General features: G+C 41.3%; 1 protein-coding gene across 1 annotated transcript in view; it reads left to right on the forward strand.

The window, feature by feature from the left end:
• Positions 1-23,322, forward strand: part of USH2A (usherin) — a gene marked incomplete at its 5' end in the record, with an annotated part of 1,334,617 nt that overhangs the window by 749,732 nt on the left and 561,563 nt on the right. The gene's annotated exons all lie outside the window — the stretch shown is intronic.

Raw genomic sequence — 23,322 nt, forward strand, 5'->3', positions numbered from 1 at the left:
CCTGAAAGTTGATGCGGCCATTACAAAAAATAAATACTGCACGTTTATACAGTAAATTACAGTGGTGTGCTTTACAACTGTTCATTTTGGAGTCATGAAACTAAATTGTGGAATTCTGTTGCGTTACGCAGACACAACTTCATAGGACACTGCATGACCTGCATTTTATGAATGGCCTGCAAAATACAGGCCTTAATCTGTGGAATAACCAAGTGCAATATACTGCTCATGGTTACTTCACACAGCAGCCTGTTTTGTGGCCCTGTTGCCCATTATTAAAATGCATGTCTATCTATATATACAGTATATGCAACACTAACCATCCCTGCATCTATAACAGCGATAGGGACATCCTCTCTCCAATATAAACAGGCCCCAAAACCTCCCTGAATCCTAAGCACTAACCTTAACACTAGCCTTCTTTGTAATCCTTTCACTGACTCTCCCTGTATCCCTTACACTAATATTCCTTGTAATCCTAACTATATGCCTACCCTGTCAACCCAACAGTAACCCTCTGTGTAATCCCAACATTTACTCACTCTCTTAGACCAGTGATGGCAAACCCCAGATGTTTTGGAACTACATTTCCCATGATCTTAATGCACTCTGCAGTGTAGTTGAACATCATGGGAAATTAAGTTCCTAAATATCTGGGGTGCCAAGGTTCGCCATCACTGCCTTAGACTAACCCTCTCTACAACCCTAACACTAACTCTAACTCTTTCTGCATGCTTAACACTAACCCTCCTGTACCCCAAACACTAATTGTCCCTTTAACCTGAACACTATCCCAACCTCTAGCTCAAGCCCTAACACACTGACCCCTGTCCCTAACACTAAACCTGCATGTAATGCTAATGCTCACCATCCTTGTAGTCTGCTACCCTAACACTAACCCTCCTTGTAACCCCAACATTAACAAATAAACCTCTTGCTTGCACACTCAACTCTCCTGCATTAGAATTCTTGCCGCCAAACACGATACTTTCTGCACCGAAAGATACCAGCACCAAAATCTACCAGTTCACTAAACTAAACCAAATGAATTCTGAACACAGAATTCAGCACTTCGAGACACCAGTGCCAGGTGAAGTTGGAGTACCCCTCTAATGCTCTTCACCGCAAGTGACGTACAGCCATGAAAGTAACAGAGAATATTTTACACCTACCGATAACTATCTAAACATTCAAACATTACAAGGCAGTTTGTATGAATCTTTAATGCTTTTTCCGATGAAGTGAACATATTTATTTCCAATTTTGTTTCCACCGAATGCATAGTTTATATAGCAATTGTGAATTTTTATTACCTTTGGCACTGTTGCAGTGGTTTTTATGTTGAATTCTGGCACGATTATTGAGAAGTGTTCAGTTAATTTATCAAAGGCAGGATAAGCGTGGGTAAAATCCATTCTAAAGACGGCCAAAGTGTTTGCATTGTTGTTTATTGCTGCAAATAAAGTTAAATAATGTTTGAATGACGGTTTTTATTTGATGACCTTGTGATAAGTTAATAGTATAGATCATTAGTTAAATTGGCTCCCGCTCATGCTTTCTTTTATTTAATGGCCTGGATGTATATTAACATCTTTTAGAGGAATCAAGTGGAAGAGCGTGCGGCATTAATGTGAGCAGGCGTCTTAGCTAAATTTATATTATCGCCAAGTTTTACCCATGCAAATGCTCAGTCATATCTTCTGCTCAGACCTGATCAAATCAACATTAAGGAGAAGTGAATCGGCCAGTACTAAGAATTTTTTTTCCAATAAAACAATCTTACCGAGATACAGTCATTTTTTTGTCTTTTGTATCATCACCGGAAAAAAAAATAAGATCTTTAATTCTGGACCATCTGACTAGATCACTAAATACTTCCTTTTTTTCTTGCAAAATAAATGAAAAGAGAATTAAAGCACATACATACATATACTATATATATAAAAATGCAGTGCTTAATATAGTCCACAATTTATTGCATTTTTATATATATATATTTAGACTTTTTATCATTTATTGTGATTAATGCTGGCTGCTATATTTTTGGGAAACGCGGTTATTATTCTTCTTTTATTATACATACATATACTGCCTGGCCAAAAAAAAAGTCGCCACCAAAAAAAAAAAAAAAAAAAAAAAAGGTCACACACTCTAATATTTAGTTGGCTTTCGCTGTGGCATTGTTTCGATAAGCTTCTGCAAGATTTATTTCCATCCATTCATTTTTCACCAAGATCTTGTATTGATGATGGCAGAGTCGGACCACTGTGCAAAGCCTTCTCCAGCACATCCCAAAGATTTTCAATGGGGTTAGGTTCTGGATTCTGTGGTGGCCAATACATGTGTGAAAATGATGTCTCATGCTCCCTGAACCACTCACAATTTGAGTCAGATGAATCCTGGCATTGTCATCTTGGAATATGCCCGCGCCATCAGGGAAGAAAAAATCCATTGATGGAATAACCTGGTCATTCAGTATATTCTGTTATTCAGTTGACCTCATTCTTTGGGCACATGCAGTAACTATCCAATAGGATAGTTACTGCATGCTAAGTTTAGTTAGTTGCTTAGTTCATTCCAGGTGGCAACTTTTTTTTTGGCCAGGGAGTGTATAAACCTTGAAGGACATATTCAGGTTTATATAAAAAGTCTCCAGCTCTCACATCCTACCCACCTAACCTTCAATAATAAAAAAGAAGGATGGCGCTCTATGGTGCACATAAAGGAAATCGCTGTGTGGAAAATGGACAAAAAAATGTCTCAGGATGAACCATGAAGGATGAACCATAAGTTTTTGAACATCATCCCATGTTAAGGATTTGGCAGCCTAGGTGCAATTGATTAAAATTAACCACAGCCATAGTATGACAGCATTTGGGTTCATGACCTTGCAGGAATCTGTGTAAAGGACTAGCGCCTGGACCTTTTTTTGTGTTTACCCACCTAACCTTATATACTGTAAACTAGGGATGGGCCAAACACCCCTCTGTTCGGTTCACACCAGAACATCTCAAACAGGGAAAAAGTTCTAGTGAACATGCAAACTCTATTAAAGTCTATAGGACACGAACATGAAAAACCAAAAGTCCTTATTTTAAAGGCTTATATGCAAGTTATTGCCATAAAAACTGTACTTGCAGACCTGGGTACTGCCCTGTGGGACATGTATCAATGCAATTTCTTTTTAAAAACAATAGTTTTTAAAGGAGCAGTGATTTTAATGATGCTTAAAGTGAAACAATAAAAATGAAAAATTCCTTTAAATATCGTACCTGGGGGGCCCCCTTAGTCTGCCTGTAAAGTGGCGCGTCTGTATGATGTATAGAGCCTGCTTCCAGATTCCTATAAGGCCCCCACACACAGACTCCGACAACCACAGCCCAGGGTTGTCGGGAAGAGGCCCTTGTCCCCATCAACATGGGGACAAGTTGCTTTGGGGGGCAACCAAAAGCACCCTCCTCATGTTGAGGGCAAGCGGCCTATTATGGTTCAGGAGGGGGTGCTCGTTCGCCCCCCCCCCCCCCTTTCCTGGCCTGCCAGGCTGCATGCTCAAGTAAGGGTTTGTATGAATTTTAAAAAAATTCAAGTTAATTGGCATGGGGTTCCCCTTAAAATTAACACTAAACCCAAAGCACCTGGTATGAATTGGGGACGGGGGCTCCACACTGCTTTTTTTTTTATAAAACCTTATTCTGCTGTTAGGAGGAATTCTGCTGAATTCAGCAGATGAATCATGGTTATTAAGGATGCAGCGGCTAGGAGGCCAACCCGCTCCTTAACAATCAGCTATTATTGAATGAATTCCAATAATTTGTTTCATTCGAATGCTTCAAACATCCAAATGAAACAAATGAATTTTGTTTATGTTTTTTTTTTTTGATATGTTGACATGCGTGCGTTACTGTTGTATTCAGAAATTCAAATACATCCGAATTTCGGAATGATAAAAATGTTGTCTGAATTTTAATTTGGAATGAAAGGAACCGCACATGTCTAGTGTTCTGTAGTTCACAGAGGTACACCGGGCAGGGCTGATAACACTGTTTGAGATAAAACTGCAAAGTGCATAAGAAGATATAAGCTCACAAGATTTCTGGCAGGACTAACAGCTATTTTTTGCACATTACATTAAAAAAAACACTTTCGATTGTATAACAAACAGATCAAAACAATGCAAATAACAGAAGTTCATTGTGGGTTTATATACATTTATTTATTTTATTGAATTTTTATGAGTACATGAAACAAAAAGAGATACTACAGCATGTAAAGATTTTCAATCAGAATACCCAAACGTAAGAAAGTTGACTTGATAACAAGTTTGCATGTCATAAAAGTATACAAAGCTTAGCCATCAATGCTATCAATGAGATAACAGGCAAAATAAAATCTGAATGAAGAAAAAAAAATAAAAATACGTCAAAAAACTTTGATTTTTAAATTTTTGGGGGGGGGGGGGAATGTCATATAGCAGAATGTGAAAATTTATTTTTTTTTTTTTTTCAGAATTGTCGTTTTTTTTTTTTTGTTTATAGCGCAAAAAATAAAATCAAATACCACCAAAAGAAAGCTTTATTTGTGGGAAAAAAAGGACATCAATTGTATTTGGGTACAGCATCGCACGACTGTGCAATTGTCCGTTAAAATAACGCAGTGCCAAATTGCAAAATATGGCACGGTCATAAAGTCTGGTCATTAAGGTGGAAAATCTTCTGGTCCAGATACTGCACTTGGGGACATGTATAAATGCAAAAAGGGGGGAGAAGGAGTGGAAGAAAGGAATCTGGATATCAGGGGGGAAAAAAAACAAACTGCCAGAGAAGGAGACACCTAAGGGTGCCAGTGGAGAAAGGAGACGGTCATGGGAAGAGAGGGACTTCTACATTGGGGGATCCAAGCCAGATATGCCAATGCCCCCCTCCGTCAGCTTTTCAGGAGTTCTCACACAGCATTTTTTTTGAATATACACATTTTTAAGAGTCCTTTTACATCTATGCGTTTTAACTCACGCATATTGATGCACAATGCATGTACATGGTAAGCCATTATAGCTAGTTCATATTAATCAGATGATTTGCAATGCATTGTTCATCTTTTGAAGCATCAATGCACGTTTTAGGGCCTATTGATGACAGCATCTGAAAATGCATGATTATTTATAACACATTAAAAAATGAATAAAGTCATGCATGAAAAGATGTGAATCACGCTAACGTCGATGGTCAGTACCCAGGTGCAAATTACTGAATGGTAGAGAAATCTAAAATTTCCCCACATCTCTCAGTTCTACCATTTTCCTGTTAAGAACCACAATATCATTATATAATTATGCCATTAATAATTCGTATAAAACTGGTTGTTTGAATTAATATGATATTTATACTATACCAGCATCTCGAATCATAAAACAATGTATACAAATATTTTATTTGGTGGTAGTAGGGTATGCACTTCCCATTTCAGTGAAAAATAATTAGCACATTTAAAAACAAGTTTTTGATGCTAGTCCCTAAATTAAACTAAATACATCTCCATTTTATTCCAGGGAGGGTTAGAGGGTTGTAATGGGGTTAGTATATTTTCCTGTTAATAGGTCTTGGAGTGTTTCTGTTTGGTATGCACAGAGTACAGCCATCTTTTAATAACTGGTTGACATTGGTGATGTCCCTTAATTTACTTAAATCTAATTGGCTCTTTTATCAGTCAAACCTGTATGGATTGGCAATTGATCAGGAAGGGTCAGCTATGACTGTGCATGTAGTTAAATAATGGAACCACAAGTTGAAGGCATTGTTGCATAGTAATCAGCAGAACGCAGAAAAACAAATGAGGGGAGAGTCAGATGGCATGGAAAATAGTGAAGTTTTGCAGTGTGTTCAAGTTCAAAACAAAGGCATTCTACAATATATAAATTTTAAATACACTTCATTTTGCCTCAAGACATTATGCTTTTTTTTTTCTCTTCTTTTTATGGTGAACCGAGCTCCTTTCTAATCTTGAATCAAACAAATAAAGAGAAAGCTTAGGAAATAAAATACTGAAATACTCTGGTTAGAATTAGTAGATTAGATTCTTTTATATTGCATTTATATTAAATTGTTTTATATTACATGTATATTTATTCTTATATTCGTTTATAATGTATATTTATTTTTTCAAAAAAAAAAATATAATTTACTTCCATATTAAAGTGGTTGTAAAAATCTGGAGTGTGCAAAATCCGGTTGTAAACCTGAGACATGAAATATGAACAAACCATACCCCTCTTTAGAGTATACTTGTCTCAATTAAGAGCACTAAGGGGTGGATTTACTAAAACTGGAGAGTGCAAAATCTGGAGCAGTTCTGCATGGTAGCCAATCAGCTTCTAACTTCAGCTTGACAAAAAAAACTAGAAGCTGATCGGTTTCTATGGAGAGCTACACCAGATTTTTCACACTCCAGTTTCAATAAATCAACCCCTAAGTGTAATTTCTATCTGCTGCTTTGTTCTACTGCTATCAGCATTAACCTTCCTAGCGGTATTCCCGAGTGTGACTCGGGGTAAGATTTTAGTGCCAAAAGCGGTAACCCTGAGTCACACTCGGGGTAGCGCTAAGAAGATCGCTGGATGCTGGAGGAGGTTTTACTTACCTTTTCTCCGGGATCCAGCGAAGACTGCCAGCGGTGTGCGGCGGCGGAGCTCTCTCCCGATCGTCTGCGAGCCCCGGCTTCCGTCTCCGACGACGTGACGTCCGCCGGGGGGTGGAACCGGCGGCAAATTCGAATGTAAAATGCACCAAACACACTGATATCGTTCAAAATAAAATAAAATCACATTACATTACCCCCCAGTGCCCTTTCCTGCAGTTTTACTTTACTTTTTATGTAAATATATGTATATATATATATATATATATATACATATATATACAGTATATATATATATATATACGTATATATATACACATATACATATATATATATATATATATATATATATATATATATACACACACACACACACATATTATATATATATATATATATATATATATATATATATATATACACGTATATATATATATACACGTAATTCTTGTGAATGAGCAGCCCAAACCAACTGTATACATTATATATATATATATATATATATATATATATATATATATATATATATATATATACGTATATATATATATATATATATATATATATATATATATATATATATATATATAATATATATAATATATGTATACATACATATATATATATATATATAATATGTATAATAGATGTATACAGTTGGTTTGGGCTGCTCATTCACAAGAATTACATGCTTTCAGCACCTAAAATAATGGTACCGCTTTCAGCACCTAAAATCCAAAAGAATCATACCGCCAGGGAGGTTAAGCACTTCTGACAAGTTTTCCCGACACCAAGAGAAAAATTATGACAGAGGAGGGACCTCCAGCTGACTGACAGCCTCAGCTATGTTCCTGTGTGCTGTGTGAAAAGGGTGTGTCCCTTCCCACCAATCAGCTCTCAGAACTCTCCTCACTGAGCTCTGAAGAGTGTAATTTCAGCTCTCTTCTTTCTTTTTTTAAACTCTTTATACAAGCTTTAAAAAACTGGACTTTGAATGGATGTGGAGAAGAGAAGACTGCAGATAAACATGTACAACTCATGTAGGAGTATTTGTTTCATCTCTCTGTATCATCTGAGGCCAATCACATTACTGTGTATATGTGAGGGTTTACAACCACTCTAATTAACCACTTTTGCCGACTGCCGACAGTAATCCTACTGCGGCAGTGTGGCTCCCCTGGGTCCAGAGACGTAGACCTATGTCGCTGGACTACTAGTGGTCTCGGCGGCGTGCGCGCACCACCGGAGGCTCGCTCCCGCTGTGTTTATGTAAACAAAGCAGGCGGATCTTCTCTGTGACAGACAGGGAGAGATCACAGGATTCAGCATAGCTGAACCTGCGATCTGTCTCTGTCACAGAACCCCCCCCCCACATGTCAGTAAGCATGAGGCATACATTTAACCCTTTGATCACCCATAGGGTTAACCCCTTCCCTGCCAGTGTCATTATTATAGTAACAGTGCATATTTTTAACACTGATTACTGTAGTAATGTCACTGGTCCCCCCCAAAAGTGTCAAAAATGTCAGTTAGGGGTCCGATCTGTCAATGCATAAAACCAACACTAAAAAGTGTTAAACTCCTCTGAGAAGAAAAGGGGGGATTTTTAAGGCAATAATACTTGAAAAAAACAATATAAATAAAATGTATGAAATTTATTGGTTAAAAACAACATATCATATCATGGATACATAGATGTACAAATTCCCTGGCCGAATGTGGAAAACCACAGCAGGCCATGGATCACAAAAGCATGTGACATGTATCTTATTGTGCGGAAATAGAAATCAAAATTGTGAAGATATGTAAGAAAGCAAGGGATATAGTACCCCTCCCGCACCAGGGTACAACCCTAGGTGAAGGAGAGCGTTAATCCAACGCGTTTCGAGTGATTAAACAAACTTTTAGTTCCAGTCTTCGTCAGGGATATACGTACTAGTCCCTTTATTTTCTTACCTAAAGAAAAATACCAACAAACAAACACAGACAAGAAAACAATGTAAGACTACATTTGAGGCATGAATATGTTACCCACCCAACACCTGAAATCCAAGATCATGGATGTAATGGGAGGACAGAAATAAAAACAATGTGTATATATGGATATAAATACCCACCATTGCCTCCTCATGGCAACGAATGTTGTAGTTGCTATAATGATCCGAGCTTCAGCAAAAAAGTGTATCACTGTTGATTCACAGAAAGACCAAAGTGGCTCACAAATTGTCCTGGATGTAGGGTCTGGCACCCCTCATTTGCCCTTCCAGTAGACTCACGGGGTATATAACAAAAAAGGAGTACCCCTTAACATTTGGTGCCTGAAAAAAGTAAAAGGTATATACATTATTGGGAGCGAAAACAAACCAAAAAATGGACCAAAAAAATGGTGGTAAAAAATGGAATAGTGCCTATAGCCCAATTAGCCCAAATGAGAAAGTTCCAGTGAAGGGAAAATGGGGGAGAAAAGGGGAAAGGGGCGAGGACACAGCTGGGGACATATGCCTATAAGTTCAGCCGGTAAACCATGATGTCTGGCCGAAAGTAAAGCAGATCCCCCAAGGAAAAAGGTCACCAAATCATTACTTACAGGCATCCAAAAATAGAGATCCTGAAAGGATACAGGTTCAGCCCGGACAAATCCCCGAAAGGCCAACAAGTAATAAATATAAGACAGCTGCCAAATCCCTGGCTGCCTCCTACAGCATGGAGGAGCAGGGAGGTAAGGCACCGCGGTGAGCATTGGCGTCCTTTATTTCAAGGAGAGGCGTGGTCACGCCCTCCTTACATTCCCGCGGGTTCGTGCTACCCGGAAGTAGCTGCGTTCCCGCATCTAGACCGGAAATGACGCATCCGGCGCACCGGAAGTGACGCGATCGTCAACATCCGGTTACAGAGGGAGATGGAAACAAAGGACTCAATCACCACCGACACAGGTTGGAGCGCCACACAAGGTGGCAGAGGAAACCTCAACCTCACCAGGCAGCGCACTCGGGCCCCCTACTGGAATCAATCCAAGTATGGGGGCCCACATGTGCCGGACCAGAAGAGCAGAGGAACGGAGGCCAAACCCTGTTACACTGTAAATCCTATGAAGGCTTAACAGTGTATTGAGGGCAAAAAATACTCAAAAAAAGGAAGAATAAAAGCACGAAACAAATGCACAAAAGCTTGGATCCCACCAAAAGGGAGGATAAAAAGAGGAAGCAAGAGGGATAAAGACCCCCCCTAAACAGAAAGGGGAAGTGAATATCCCTTCATGACAGGCTATCAACACGCCCGTCGTTATAGTGAGCATCCCTAGGTCATGGTGTCCAAATGCCGGTGGTCACGCAACAATTATACATGCCCCAATGTGTCAAAACATGAAAAACAAAATATCACAATCACAATCGTGCAGATAACAATTATTGGCAACATCAAAAAAATTGTTATAGCACCACAAAAATATATACAAACTATATAAGTTATCGCTCTGTTGTTTAAAGAAGCATATCAAATAGTGCAAGAGGGGGAAGGGATAAGGGGAGAGAGAAAAAAAAAAAAAAACCCAGAAAGAATAAAAATAAAATTAAAATAAGCTGGAGGAGGTTCAATCGGTCTTGCCTGAACTGAACCCCTGTAAAAAGGGTCTATAGCTCTCTATCCCATTTAAGCCCGGACGCGTAGTAGCATTCAGAGTCTGGATCCAGCGTGCCTCCCTCTGGAGCAGCTGTTTGTTCCAATCGCCGCCCCTTGGTGGAATGTGGACGCGGTCCAAGATGGTAAAGTTGACTTGAGGCATGCGATACTGGTGATCCCATGCCACATGTCTGCCCAAGGGCAGATATAGGTCACCAATATGCATGCCCGCTAGATGTTTTATGCAGCGAGCCTGGAACTCCTGCTTGGTCTTACCAACATAAAATGAACCGCATCCACACTCCACCAAGTAGACGACCCCCTTGGTCTTACAATTCGCAAAATGGCGTAGGTGGAACCTGTCACCATTGGGGAGGGTAAAGGAGCGTCTCCTCTGCACAAAGGGGCAGAAGGAGCAGGAGCCACAGGGGAAGGTGCCCCATGTGCGACAGGGGTCGCGTCTGCGATCCCCCTTGTATTCGCTCTAGACCAGTTTTTGGCCAATGGACCCAGCTCTACTGTATGTAACAGACGGTTTACTGGAGACAAATTTGGACAATGAGGAATCATCTGTTAAGATGTCCCAATGCCTACCAAGAACTTTGAGTATGGTCTCGTGTTCTTTCGAATAGCGTGTGATTACACGAACTATATGATCTTCTAGTTGCTTTTTGGACTTAAAGATTAAATCCCTGCGTTCCAGGTCCTTGACCTTATTGAAAGATTTTCGCAAGCACGACTTGCTGTAACCTCTCGCTAGAAAACGCTCAGTCAAGCCATCAGCCTCCACCCGGAAGTCGTCAAGGGTCGAACAGTTCCGTCGGGCCCTCAGGAACTGGCTGTAGGGAATCAACCTCTTGAGCGACTCCGGGTGGAAGCTGGCAGCATGCAGAACGCTATTACCAGCTGTCTTTTTCCGAAAGAGCTTACTATGCAAAAGACCATCCTCCCCCTTGAAGATTGGGACATCCAGGAAGTCAATCTGTCTCTCACTGGCCACCATGGTGAAAAACAGATTGAAAACATTCTGGTTCAAACAATCCAAAAAAGTCTTCAAGAGGTCCAGGGAGTCATCCCAGACAAGAAAAACGTCGTCTATGTACCTCTGCCACATAAGTATGTGGCAGGTGTACATAGACAAGGCCTCGTCTGAGAAAACCGCCCGCTCCCACTCCCCCAGATACAGGTTGGCATAGGTGGGGGCACAACAGGTCCCCATTGCCACCCCCTGTACCTGGAGGTAGTGGGAGCCCTGGAAAACAAAAATATTGTAACATGGAAAGGACAAACTGGTCAAACGCCCAGTTGTCCATGCCCTTCTGGGCCAAAATCTTGCTGATGGCCTGTATACCCAAATTGTGCGGGATACTGTTGTATAAACACTCCACATCAATCGATGCAAGCAGAGCTGATTCGGGAACCTGCACGTTCTCCAAAATCTGCAGGAGGTGCAGGGTGTCCCTGGTGTATGAGGTTAGGCCTAGGACATATGGACGGAGGTAGGCGTCAATGACTCTACTTATACCCTCCGAGATGCTACCGTTGCCCGAGATAATCGGCCTCCCTGGTGGGTCGTCCAAATTTTTATGCACCTTTGGGAGCGCATACATGGTGGGAATCCTGGGATGGCGAGTGCGGGCAAAATCCCAAATTTCTTTGGTGATCGTGCCAGCCATCCCGGCTTCATCCAAAAGGCGATAAAAAGTGTCATTGGACTTACCCACCAGGGAGGCGGACACCCGGCGGTACCACCTCGGGTCCTGAAGAATCTTGAGACACATAGAGACGATCTGTCCGCCGCAATGTCGCACTCCTGCAAAAAATCGCAGATCACTGCCATTACTAGAAAAAAAAAAACAATAAAAATGACATAAATCTGTCCCGTAGTTAGTAAACGCGATAACTTTTGCGCAAACCAATAAAAAATACGCTTATTGCGATTTTTTTTTTACCAAAAAAATGTAGCAGAAAACAAATTGGCCTAAAATGTTAAAACATTTTGATTTTTAAATTTTTTTTTTTATTTGGGAATGTTTCTTTTTTCAAAATTGTTGCTCTTTTTTTGTTTATAGCGCAAAAATTAAAAATCGCACAGGTGATCAAATCCCACCAAAAGAAAGCTCTATTTGTGGGAAAAAAAAGAACGTCAATTTAATTTGGGTACAGCGTCGCACGACCACGCAATTGTCCATTAAATTAACGCAGTGCCGAATTGCAAAATAGGGCCTGGTCATGAAGGGGGTAAAATCTTCCTGTCTTAAAGTGGTTAAACCACATTTATTTAGAGTATTTACGCACCTGGCAGGGAGTTCCTGCTTAGTACTTAGTAATCTATTGATGACAGGCGGTACTTCTAAGGTGGTTCTAAAGGCTCCAGATTTTTTACTTTAATGCATTCTATGCATTAAGGTATAAAACCTTCTGGGTGCAGCTCCCCCCCCCCCCCCCCAGCCCAATAGATTTAGAGTTTACCTACACTTTAACCACTTGACTACTGGAAGGTTTTACCCCCTTCATGACCAGAGCAGGTTTTGCTATTCAGCCCTGCACTACTTTCATTGGAAATTGCTCAGCAATGCAACAATGTATGCAAATAAATTTTTTTCTTAATCAAGACTGGGTTTTTTATTTTCTGCTATATAAATGAAAAAATACAGAACATTTTGAAAAAAAAAAAACATGTTTTTCTTAGTTTCATTTAAAAGATTTTGCAAACAAATAATCTTTCTTCATAAATTTAGGCCAAAATATATTTTGATATATTTCTATGGAAAAAATAAAGCACATCAGTGTATAACATTTTGTTTGTGTAAAAAGTTATAGCATCTACAAACTATGGTATATATACAGTATATTTTAAAATTAAATAATCCTGATGTACTGACCGCCTATCTCATGTCTTGAGGCCCTAAATCACCAGAATAGTACTAATATCCCCAAAATGACTCCTTTTTGGAAAGTAGACAGTCCAAGGTATTTAGTATGAGGAATTGTAAGTTTTTTTAAGTTGTACTTTTTTATCAAAAATTTTTGCAATAGCATCATACAGTATGGCAGTGATCAGGGATACCGACTGGGGACAGTATGTAAGGAAACAATATATATATATATATATATATATATATATATTTTTATTCAACTTTTTAAAACATGTTTTTCTTTTTTAAGATTTGTTTTAATTTTTTAAGATTTTTTTTTTACATACTCCCAGAGTAGTTCAGTGTCCCCATAGTGACACTGTACTGCTCTGGGGGGCTGATCAGGAATTTTATTTATTTTTATTTTTTTACACTATTATTGCTTATAGTGATGATCACTGTTAAAGGCAATAGCTTTAGCTGCCATGAATGGCTTTGATTTATGACAGCTTTCTTACTATTGTGATCTGTGATTGGCTGGAGATAATCACAGGGTGCAGGGTGCTGTGATTGGCCCAGGTACCATTTGATAGCTGTGGGCCAATTACAGCATCACAATAGTAAGCTAAATAGTCATGAATGAAAGCCATTCATGACTGTTTTTCTGACATGTAATCATGTAAATGCTGTGACCAAGTGAGCCGTGATCTGCTGTGTTCATGGGAACGTGCTGTGGCTCGTCCCTGAGGGTGCGTCAGTGCGCATGTGCTCAGTAACGTACCAGTACGTTGCTGAGCCTGTAGCTGCCGCCCGCTCGCAGTAAAAGTACTGTGGGCAGGGAGCAAGCAGTTGAAGTGGTTGTAAACCCTTACATATACCCAGTTAAATGACTGGCCTCAGGTGATATGTAGAGATGAAATCCTCCTACATAAGTTCTACCTGTCTCGCTGCAGTCTTCTTTTCGCTAAAGCTGTTCAAAGTGCTGAATTTTTAAAGCTTGTCTAATAGTTCAGAAAACAGGGGGCAGAGAGCTGAAATTACACTCTGCAGAGCTCAGTGAGGAGAGCTCTAAGAGCTGATTGGAGGGAAGGGACACACCCCCTTCAGACAGCACAAAGGAACAGAGCTGAGGCTGCCAAACAGCTGGAGCTCCCTCCCCTGTCACCCTTTTTCTCTTGGTGTCAAGAAATCTTGTCAGAAGTAATTCATACTGAAAGCAAATGAATGAAGCAGCAGACAGAAATAACACTTAGTGCTCTGGACTGAGGCAAGTACACACTTAGATATATATGTTTTGTTCATATTTCATGTCTGAGGTTCACAACCACTTTAGGGGCCCATTTAGACTTGCAGTTGGAGGGCATTAAAAAGCCACTTTTTTAGCACCCCCCAACCACCCCCCATAAGCTGGCTGGAGTGAAACCGGACTCTTTGACATCTTGACAAAGCACAGCACTGTCACAATTGGTACAGTGCTATTAAAAAGCAGCAAATGTGGAAAAGTATGGCCAAATTATTATTTGACAATGAAACTGTCTTATAATGAGAACATTTTCTGATTGCTCATCTTGAAAAATCTTCCCCCTTCTGTGTACATTCTCAGGTAAAAAACTACACTTTAAGGGCAAATGTTTGTGAACACCTGACGTCATACCAAAATATATGGCTCAACATACGTATGTGCACATCCAAGTTATTGAATACAAGTTTTTGCAGAGAAGGGTACTGTTAATGTTACAGCATGCAAAGACATCTTAGACCATTGTGTGCTTCCAACCTTGTAGCAGCAGTTTGGGGAAAGCCATTTCTATTCTGCACAAGCCAGCTCCATAAAGACATGGATTGATGAGTTTGGTATGGAGGAACTCAAGTAACCTACACAGATCCCTGACCTCAACCCTACTGAATTCCTTTGGGATGAATTGTTATTCATCCCAAACTGTTAACTGTGAGCCAGGTCTTCTCAGCCAAAATCAGTATCTGACCTCACAAATGGTCATCATCCCACAAACACAGTCTTGTCATCTTGTGGAAAACGATCCCAGAAGAGTAGAGGCTGTTTTAGCAGGGCCAGCTTCATATTAATGTCCATGGTTTTGGAATGGGATGTCCACCAAGCTCATATAGGTGTGATGGATTGATGAGTTTGGTATGGAAGAACTCAAGTGACCTGCACAGATCCCTGACCTCATCCCTACTGAATCTCTTTGGGAGGATTTGGAACGTTGACTGTGAGCCGGGTCTTCTCAGCCAAAATCAGTATCTGACCTCACAAATGCTCATCATCCCACAAACACACTCCTGTCATCTTGTGGAAAACGATCCCAGAAGGGTAGAGGCTGATTTAGCAGGGCCAGCTTCATATTAATGTCCATGGTTTTAGAATTGGATGTCCAACAAGCTCATATAGGTGTGATGGATTGATAAGTTTGGTATGGAGGAACTCAAGTGACCTGCACAGATCCCTGACCTCAACCCTACTGAATACCTTTGGGATGATTTGGAACGTTGACTGTGAGCAGGGTCTTCTCAGCCAAAATCAGTATCTGACCTGACAAATGCTCATCATCCCACAAACACAGTCCTGTCATCTTGTGGAAAATGATCCCAGAAGAGTAGAGGCTGTTTTAGCAGGGCCAGCTTCATATTAATGTCCATGGTTTTGGAATGGGATGTCCAACAAGCTCATATAGGTGTGATGGATTGATGAGTTTGGTATGGAAGAACTCAAGTGACCTCTACAGATCCCTGACCTCAACCCTACTGAATTTCTTTGGGATGATTTGGAACGTTGACTGTGACCCAGGTCTTCTCAGCCAAAATCAGTATCTGACCTCACAAATGCTCATCATCCCACAAACACACTACTGTCATCTTTTGCAAAACGATCCCAGAAGAGTAGAGGCTGTTTTAGCAGGGCCAGCTTCATATTAATGTCCATGGTTTTGGAATGGGATGTCCACCAAGCTCATATAGGTGTGATGGTCTGCAAATGTTTGGCCATTTGGTATACAATGAAATTGCAAACAGGTGCATGTAAGACTCAGAATACTGCTCTAACATGCATGCAAAATAAAAATTAAGAATAAAAGAAATATTTTTTAAATGTAACAGCTAAAAAGAAATGCTAAGTATCACATTTTTATTTCCCTTTAACGTCGTTTGTGATGATGGTCACAAATGATTGGAGTAATAATAGCAAAGGGAAACCTTTGGAATGGTTTTGGAATAGAGATATACACTCTTATGTTTTCCATTTTGAGTTGAACTATTCAAGCCTGCAGCAAGATTCTGCCAGCCCAAAAGTGTGAGAATTCTCAGGCTGCTTATTTAAGGAAAAAAAAATGAAATCTCTAAGAACTGTCTTTAATCTTCCTGAGGCCAAGTGCAGGAGGAAAATAGTGCTCTTTTCCTTTCCCATCACCACAAAAAAGACTGTTTTCCTCTGTAATATTCATCAATGTTGTAGTGTGCAAGTTATAGACCTTTTTTTTCATTAATTCACAGACTATCTTTGTAGATAAGATTATTATATTCATACTAATTGTTATAAAAACAGAATAATGAATGACAATTGAGACTTCAGTTCTTTAAAGCTGAACTTCAGGAAAACATAAAACATGTAATCCGGTTATGTATTAATTAAAAAATTATCATATTTTTACATACAGATGGGACAAGTGCCTGAATCTGACAATTTATATAGAACAACAAACTTTTGTTTTCCTTAGTTTTGAATGAATTAGGGAATATTTAAACCCCCAATATTTTTTTTCACTTCCCATCCTATAGATACAATAAGAAATGAAATAAATCTATTTAAGGTATTAAACCCTTAGGCTTTCTTAGCTTTAAATGGTTCTAAACCTTCATTTTTTGTATTAAATTAACAACCATGTCTATACTTACCTGCTCTGTGCAATATTTTTGCACAGAGCAGCTCCGATTGTCTTCTTCTGGGGTCTCCGCTGGCGCTTCAGGCCCCTCCTCTTTGGCAGGTTCCCCCATTTAAAGTTGCTTTCCATGGGGGCACCAGTATGTTCTCGCTCCTAAGTCCCACTGCTGCTTCCATTGACAAAGACAGCAGTACTCGCCCCCCCCCCTCCCATGTCACATCGTTTAAATTGACAGCCAATGGCTCCCGCTGCTATCAAGCTGCCCAATGAGGAGGGAGGCAGTGGCTGAAGATGCTGCTGTCATGCACATCGCTGGATCGGATCAGGCTCAGGTAAGAAAAAGGGGGTGTCTTGAGGGAAGCTGCAGCACAGAAAGTTTTTCACCTTAGTGCATAGATTGTATTAGGGTAAAAAACCTTAAAGGTTTAGAAGCACTTTAACACACTGAGCACAATAAAAAAAAAAAAAAAAAAAAAAACAACTTTCCCAAATAAAGTAATTGTTAAAAATCTTACCCTAGCGATTACAATTTACAACTTTCAGTGTTGCTGCTTGCTCCTGACCTCTCAGTGTTGCTTCCCTGAACTTCTGGTCTTCACAACAAAGAGCTAACAGGGGACAGCACAGTCTGCAGCTGGTATGTTAGCTTGGAGGAGGGAGAGCAGGGGAGTGTCCTGCTGGCCTAGGCTACAAGGTTGTGTGGTTCTTTTGATGTACACAGGGGTTGATTTACTAAAACTGTTGAGTGCAAAGTTTAGTGCAGTTTTGCATAGAAACCAATCAGCTTCCAGTTTTTTTTTTGGCAAAGCTTGATTGAACAAGCTGAAGTTAGAAGCGGATTGGCACCAGATTTTGCACTCTCCGGTTTTAGTAAATCAACCCCACTATGTAGCGAGGGTGGCTCCATAGGGGTGCAAGGGTGGCTCCATAGGATGCTGCAAGAAAAAGGAGCCACCCTAAAATGGGGAATATGGGACAGTGGTTATGACACCAGCTTAAACAGAAGCATAAGCAAGAATTAAAAGATAAAGAGGCTGCATACTTGGTACATGATTACACTGGCTAGTAAAAGTGCCTTAAAAACTGAGGGTTTATTGTCAGTTGAAGGCAAATGCCCCCTAGACAGCTGTCACCAAAACAAGTATCTCCATTGGAAGATTTTTCCATCTTTTTTTGCATTTTGGTGGTATCTCAAAAGTTTAGTTTCTCTCACTTTCAGTCCTTTTTACCCGCAGTCTCTCTACAGCTGTTCATTCCCCCCCTGCTGAGTCAGACTTACAGAGCTACAACCAGCAAAGCTTACATTCCCTGCAATTTGCAGTGCTTCAGGTCTGTATCAGCAGGAGGCATATCAGACCGCTTTAGAGAGACTGCTGCCTTCTCTTTTGCTATAGTATACTGCCAGGGAAAGGAGGGTTTTTTTTTTTTTTTGCTGGGGCTGGGGAGCATTTTAAAAAGAACAAACAGTAGGACAACAATCACTTTATTTTACACTCTCTTTTTTCTCTTATCTCTCTCTCGTTTATACTTTATTTTACACTGTCACCCTGTTTTAAACCACTCTTTACATAATTTTTGAATACACTACAATTGGATGTTTAGGTATTTAACAAAGTGTAATTCTAACATTTTTATTTTACTCCGTGTGAGCAGCTTAGAGTTAAGTGGACTAATCGAAAAAAAAAAAAAAAAGTTGAAGAGCTCAGGAAGAGCAACAATCCGACAATAGTACAGCAATCTTCCCGGCTTCTGTTAGACCGGCTGCTGTAAACACGGGCCCAATGTCAGCTGGTTTCTGTTAAACCGGCCGATGCCACCTGATATTCATGCCCGTGTGTACGGCCCTTTAGGTTTCTCAGTGCAAAATACTCTTTTTGTCAGTTTACGACAAAAAGTATTTGATAATGCTAGGATGAAGCACTTTGAACAAATAAAGCTAAATATTGACCTTTCTGTTCACCAGTGACTACATTGGGAATGCCCTAGGCCCATTTATGATGCAAATATTGATCTAGGAGCATTCTTCTCAGGGAGTGATTCTTTTATATGGATGTTCAGAATGATGATATAAGTCACTTTGATTTAGGTTGTTGTACATTTTTTGGTACATGCGCATGGAGAATAGGAAGAAGGGAGTGCATGATACCTGCAAGTTTCTACTCAGAACACAGTCCTTGATCTCCTGAATGTGTTTCTAACTTTCTGGGTCTCACTTGCACAGGGCTATACTGACTGGACACTAGAACTTCAAACATTGACAAATGAGGTTCTAGTGGTATCTCAGTCTAAGAATTCAAGTCAGTACAGCTTGGAAAGGTTCCTAAGTTGCTTTCTTGCTTAGTCGGTGACTCTCCACCTCCATAGGGGGGACAACTGCATTATGCTTTCTCTAGGCCAAAGATAACAATCCAGAGTAGCCAGTAACTTCAAGGGGTTCTCCCAGAAGGGGATATGTTTGCAGCACTCCAGGTGTGGGGTCCTTAATGCCTAGGATAAGACAGATGTTACACTAACATCCTCATAGGGCAAAAGCCTAGACGTGAAGACCATGTGTCAGGGGATGGGGTGCCTCAGAGATTTATTAGCATTCCTGGCATGCACCATTAGGCCTCCAAGCCTGCTCATTGGCTAGTTATTAAAGAAACTTTAGGTATAAATGCAAAACTGTTATTCTTGTTTTAGAGAATTTAGACTGGAGAGGCATCAAATCACCTGTCAGGTTCCTATTGCTGTCTGTACCCCTGTTCCGTTAGGGAGATTCATCCTTTATCCTGGGTACCCTTAATCGCCAAAAGTGAAAGATAAATTTTGGATTGTCACAAGAACAGAAATACAGTTAGGTCCATATATATTTGGACACAGGCACTTTTGGCTCTGTATGCCACTAGAATTAAATACATTCGAAACAATCCAAATTAATTTAAAGTGCAGACTTTCAGCTTTAATCCAAGGGGTTGAACATATAAGTCAAGTACAAATTTTATGGTCTGCGGCCATTTTTATACACGTCCCCCCCCCCCCCCCCCATTTTTAGGGGCTCAAATGTAATTGGACAAATAAATATAATTACAAATAAAACGTTCATTTTTAATATTTTGTTGAGAATCCTTTACTGGCAATGACTGCCTGAAGTCTGGATCCCATGGACATTACCAAAGATGGGGTTTTCTCCTTTCTGTTGCTTTGCTAGGCTCTAACTGCAGTTGTCTTCAGTTTTTCTTTGTTGCAAGTTAAATGCATGCTCAATTGGGTTGACCTAGCCATTGCAGAATATTCCACTTTGTTTTTCTTCAAAAGCTCCTGGGTTGTGTTGTGTTTTGGATCGTTGTCCATCTGTACTGTGAAGTGCCGTCCAATCAGCTTTGCTGCATTTGGCTGAATGAGGGCTGACAGCATATCTCATCAAATCCTCAAAAAAAAAAAAATGACCCATGCCACTGGAAGCCTTGCATGCCCATGCCATCACACTGCCTTTACCATGTTTTACAGATGACGTTGTGTGCTTTGGATCATGAGCTGTTCCAAGCCTTCTCCACACATTTTTCTTCCTGTCATTCTGGTACAGATTAATCTTAGTTTAATTTGTCCAAAGAATGCTTTTTCAAAACTGGTCTGGCTTTTTTAGATGGTCTAATCTGGTTTTTCTATTTTTCAGGCTTATGAATAGTTTGCACCTTGTGGTAGACCCTCTGTATTTGCCCTTGTGAATTCTTCTCTTAATTGTAGATTTTGACAATGATACAGTATAACATAACCAGTGTAGTGCAGCCAATTTATAAAGCCCCAATTCTGTGTAAAAATTCCACTGTCATGCGACTCTAAGTGATGTTCAAAATAATATAACAGAAAGTTCACATGATCCAGTGACTGCAGTGACCACCACCTCTAGGTGGAATGACTGCTCACCTCAAAGCAATGACCCCACTACAGAGTCCCAATAGCCTGTTTGTAAGTCTCTCTGGAGGCTACAAAGGTACTCCTCCACAAGACGTCCCTGGACCACACTGGACTTTTCCAGGAATCTCAACCATTCGTGTATGGCCAAAAAATAATAAGGAGAAACCATAGTGCTTTTTGCTTTGAATATTTATTATAAAAACTAAACACAGCGATTAAAAATACTCACATAACTATGTGATACAAAAGCATGTCATCAGCTCTCCAGGCTGAAACATCAAATGAAACAAGGTTCTGAATAGTGGCTCCTCTCCCCTGTACGCGTTACGCTCTCTAATGAGCTTCTTCAGCAGGTCACTCAGGTTCTTTTACTAGGTCTGTTAATATTCCTCTGATTACACATGGTTTTTGACAATGATACGCCTACCTCCTGGATTGTCCTTCACTTGTCTAGATGTTGGAATGGGGTTTTATTTACCATAGAGAGGGTCCTGTGATCAGGGCCGGCGATACCTGTAAGGCGACCCAGGCAGTCGCCTAGGGCGCCACTCAGCAGGGGGGCGCCAGCATTTACTTGTTTCACTTGCTGCACTGTCTGTCCGCAATGACTGTATGCCGCCGGCCGGGCGGCGCGGCGCCCCTCTTGCTGCTGTGCTGCTTTCGGCTCGGCCTCGGCTCGGCTCAATTCAAATCATCATGTCTCTCTGTCACACACACAGACTGTGACAGGCAGCGCCGCGCGTGCGGTGTGACGTAGGTCTCCTCTCCTGGCTTCCAGGCTCCAGCCAGCCTTCAGCATCTGAAGGCTTGCCTTTGCATCACAGTCTGCAGTGGAGGTTTCCCCTGCCCTGCCTGCCAATGACGTCGGGCGGGCGGGCGGGGGGAGCCGGGGAGGAGAGCGAGAGAGCGAGCGGGCGGGCGGGGGGAGGAGACCGGGCGGGCGGGGGGAGGAGACCAGGCGGACGCAGTGCGGGAACTTGGAACACATTTTGAATCAGAGGCTGAGCAGCAGATAGTGCAAGAAGGACCAGTCCCCGCCCCCGGCCAGACCCCCAGATCCAGGAAGATAGAGAAGGAAGAGGAGAAGAGGACCTGTCCGACCACCTGGTGCCATTTTGAACACATATAAAACGTGAGTGAAAATGTGCATTTTAAATGGGTATATTCAGTGAGGGAGGGGTAACATTACATTTATCCTTGGGATGGAGTATACTGTAATTGTTTTATTGTGGCTGTTTTAAAAAATGTTCTCTACTTCTCTTGTCTTGTGCTCGGTTCCCTATTGTATTCTGCCTAAGGTCCGGTTCATACTTATGCGATGCGGGAAGGCTGCGAATATGCAGCGTGTTCCTGCATCGCAAACGCACCCCTGGCAGTTCACACTGCCATATGCGATACACAGGGGGTGTCAATGTAATGTTAACGACACCCCCAGTTTGATCGCATATCGCAGTGCGATCTTTAGTGCCGGTTCACATATGTGCGGCTGCGGCGATCGCATGTAATTCGGAGCGCACTGCTCCTTCATTACATGCGATCGGCTGTGCGATGCGAATTCAGCCATACACTTTGTATGGCTGAAATTCGCACTGCACCCACAGCAAAGACGCATATGACCCTTTTTTTTCAGCCGCATCAGGATCGGATCGCATGGTGGTTCACACTTGTGCGATCCGATTCTGTGTGAACTCTCAGATCGCACTGCGATATGCAATCAAACTGGGGGTGTCGTTAACATTTCATTGACACCCCCAGCGTATCGCATATGGCAGTGTGAACTGCCAGGGGTGCGTTTGCGATGCGGGAACAGGCTGCATATTCGCAGCCTTCCCGCATCGCACAAGTATGAACCAGAACTTACAGTTAGCACAGAATCGGATCGCACAAGTGTGAAACACCATGCTATCCGATCCTGATGCGGCTGAAAAAAAAGGGTCCTGTGCGTCTTTGCTGTGGGTGCAGTGCGAATTTCAGCCATACAAAGTGTATGGCTGAATTCGCACCGCACAGAGATCGCATGTAATGAAGGAGCAGTACGCTCCGACATTACATGCAATCACCACAGCCGCAATAATGTGAACCGGCACTTAGGACCGGTTCACATTAGTGCGATCACAGAGATCGCATGTAATTCGGAGCGCACTGCTCCTTCATTACATGCGATCTCTGTGCGGTGCAAAATCAGCCATGCAGTTTGCACTGCGAGATGCAATCTGATCTGGGGGTGTCATTAACTTTTAATTGACACCCCCCTGCGTATCGCATATGGCAGTGTGAACTGCCAGGGGTGCGGATGTGATGCGGGATCACGCTGCATATTCGCAGAATTCCCGCATCACACAAATGTGAACCGGGACTACAGGCGCTCACAGCTCATAGCTGCAGGTGAGCGACTGTCGTAGGTCTACGCCGTTTTGCGCTTG

The sequence above is a fragment of the Pelophylax lessonae genome (assembly GCF_965119305.1).
Source record: "Pelophylax lessonae genome assembly, chromosome: 3".
NCBI classification, from domain to species: Eukaryota; Metazoa; Chordata; class Amphibia; order Anura; family Ranidae; genus Pelophylax; species Pelophylax lessonae.